Source organism: Octopus bimaculoides, chromosome 15 (genome assembly GCF_001194135.2).
Source record: "Octopus bimaculoides isolate UCB-OBI-ISO-001 chromosome 15, ASM119413v2, whole genome shotgun sequence".
NCBI lineage: Eukaryota > Metazoa > Mollusca > Cephalopoda > Octopoda > Octopodidae > Octopus > Octopus bimaculoides.
Window position 1 is genome coordinate 49,266,558 of NC_068995.1, and position 3,369 is coordinate 49,269,926.

At 27.6% G+C, this 3,369-nt stretch overlaps 1 protein-coding gene across 3 annotated transcripts in view; it reads right to left on the reverse strand.

Annotated features, from left to right (window-relative positions):
- Nucleotides 1-3,369, reverse strand: part of LOC106881841 (nuclear receptor subfamily 2 group F member 1-A) — a 137,072-nt gene that overhangs the window by 99,857 nt on the left and 33,846 nt on the right. The gene's annotated exons all lie outside the window — the stretch shown is intronic.

The following is a 3,369-nucleotide window of genomic DNA, read 5'->3' on the forward strand; positions in this document are numbered from 1 at the left end:
ATATATATATATATATATATATATATATATATATATATATATATATACGTGCGTGTGTGTGTACATATATGTATGTATATATTGTTTATATATATATGTGTGTGTATATCTATGTACACATACATGTACGGTATATATATTTCAATAGAAAACTCATAAATTAAAAGTTATATAATAACATTTACATTTTAATATATTATACAATCAACTGTTACAGTAATTCAAAATGTTCCTCACACGCATGGTTTCGATTCGAAGCGGTTTAAACATTCTATATTGTTCATATGTATATGTTATATTTAACCCACACACAAACACATATGTATATTATATACATATATATATACATGCACAAATCATAGACACTTACAAATATAAATAAGTATATATGTATGAACACATTAAATGTATATTATAATTGTGTACATAAACATAAAACATATGCGTAAGTGGGTGTGTATGAGGCTCGAAACAGTAAAGACTTTTTCACTTCCCGAGCGTTAAACTAATACATCTGATCGATTGTTGTCTACAGCACGTGTCTTCGTCTTTTGTGTCTTTTCTTTTTATGAATTCTCCCTATATATATATATATATATATATATATATATATATTGCATATATCATATCGGTTTCAAGTGTCGGCACAAGGCCAGCAATTTCGGGTGAAAAGAGTATGCAGACTATACCGGCCACACCATTTGCATTGAACTGGTAAATTTATTTTATCGACCCCGAAAGGATGATGAGCATATTCGATCCCCGCAACATTTGAACTTATATACTACGACGTACAGTCGGAAGAAATGTCCCTAAGCACTTTTCCCCAGCACACCGCCTTTTCACACATATACTCACATGTACATACTTGTTGTATATGAATATATATATATATACACAGAATATATATATATATGTATGTATATAACATGTATGTATGTAGATAATATACATATATATATATATGGTATGTCTATGTGTGTGTGCATATGTAAATATATATGTGTGTGAGTGTGTATATGTATATATATATATATATATATATATATAAGCAATTATAGACAAGAAAATCTACCTACGTATACAAGAACATTGCAAGTAGAAAAACACCACTCAAAACCTGCAACTAATAATACATGTATATATACTATATTAGTGTGTGTGTGGAGAGGGGTGTAAATATATATGCGTATGTGTGATATCTGTATGTATGTATATATATATATATTATTAAATACATATGTATATATTATTGATGTGTGTGTGTATGTGTGTGGCTGAGTGGTTGGAATATATTATATATATATCTATATTTATGTATTAACACCCACTTTTCTCCTTGGAGAGTGTATATGGTCTAATATTTTAACTATTTTATTTAGCCAATTTACAAGTTGCTTTAAAATCATAATTATACATTCATATATAAACATATATATACATATACATATATGTATATATATGCATAGATATATACATACACTACATATTACATTACATATATGTATATATACATGTATATATATATATATGCATATATACATACACTACATATACATTATATATGTTTATATATGTGTATATACATATATATACATATATATATAGATAAAGATACACTACATGTATATTATATGTAGTATATACATATATATATTTACATTATATATATATATACTACATAATATATATACATATTACGTTATATATATATATATATATATATACATGACAGTATATATTATATAATATATATATATATATATATACATGTGCTGGGACAATGAATGCAACACCAAGCACTTTGAGGAATCTAACAACGAAGCCTCTAGTTTAAGAGTCAATAAATGTTCAATAGATCAGATATATTGAACATTTTTCAATATATTTTTTTCTGTTTGCAATGGTGAAATGAACTTTGTTTGTTTTGAAAGAAAAAACAACTTAAAAACATTGTAATAAAACATTGACAGGAGGCTGGCATTGCACATGACAAGAATACACAATATATAAACAACATAAAGGGGATTTGAAATTTACCGTATATATACATACATACAAAATATGTCTGTATAGGACTCGTAGACGGGTGTGTGTGTGCGTGTGTGCGTGTGTTTGTAGTAGTGTGAGCGCTTGTCCAGGAAACTAAAGTTTATATTCACGTACATACACACAACACAAGCATGTTTGTGTATATATAAGTATACGTGCATCTCCGAGTGTGCGTGTGCATGTATATATATATATATATATATATATATATATATTATATATAAAATACAAAATGGGACAAGAACGCAAAACATTGAGACAGTTAGGTGATACAAGAATGGGACAACAAAACATCCAGATAGATGATGCAAAGAAAACAAGGACAAGTCATTCGGAGTTTTCTTTTCTCAGTTGAGTACGTGTGTGCGTGTGTGTTTGTGTGTGCGTGTGTGTTTGTGTGAACGTAGGTACATATGTATATACTGTGTGTATGCATTTATATATATATATATACATATATGTGATGTATATTTACATAAACATCTATGTATGTGGTCGTGTATGTAAAATTTTGGTAGCTTAAAATTTGACATATTTTACGGAAACGAATAAGGTTTCTGACAACAAAAAACGGGCGTGTTTATTGCAATTGTCACTGTATCTACACGTAAAAAAGGTGTATATAATGATGATAAACAAGCTAGTCTCATAGGAAAAAAAATGAACTTGGATGCGTGTAATGTATGCTTATGTCTGCTTTGAGCAGGATGTTAAATTAAAATCTGACAGCCAGAAAACCAGCCACAAGCTAATTCATTCCCTAACAACATTTTCGAGAAGACCACCAATTAATTCTTAGAAACAAATTCTTTTCGGATAATAATGAGGTTATTACCGTGCTTGTTGTTTTGTTATAATTAGTGTTTTATATATACAAAATACCAAATTATTATTATTATTATTATTGTTAGTATTATTACTATTATTATTGTTATTATTATTATTATTATCATTATTATTATTATTGTTGGTGTTGTTATTATTATTATTATTATTATTTTGCGTATTGTATAACGCGACAACGGACATACTTGGCAAATAACATTTGCGTTTTTATATAAGTATGTGTGTGTGTGTGTGGGTGTATGTATGTGTGTGTGTGTATGCAATATATACATATATATATATATATATATATATATATACGTGGACGCATTTATATGTATACTTACATTCTTACAGATGTATATTATTATGAATTCATAAATTCATATGCAAATATACCTACTCACCTATCCTACATGCATATCTGTATATGCATATGCATACATGCATGCATACATACATACATACATACATACATACATACATACACGC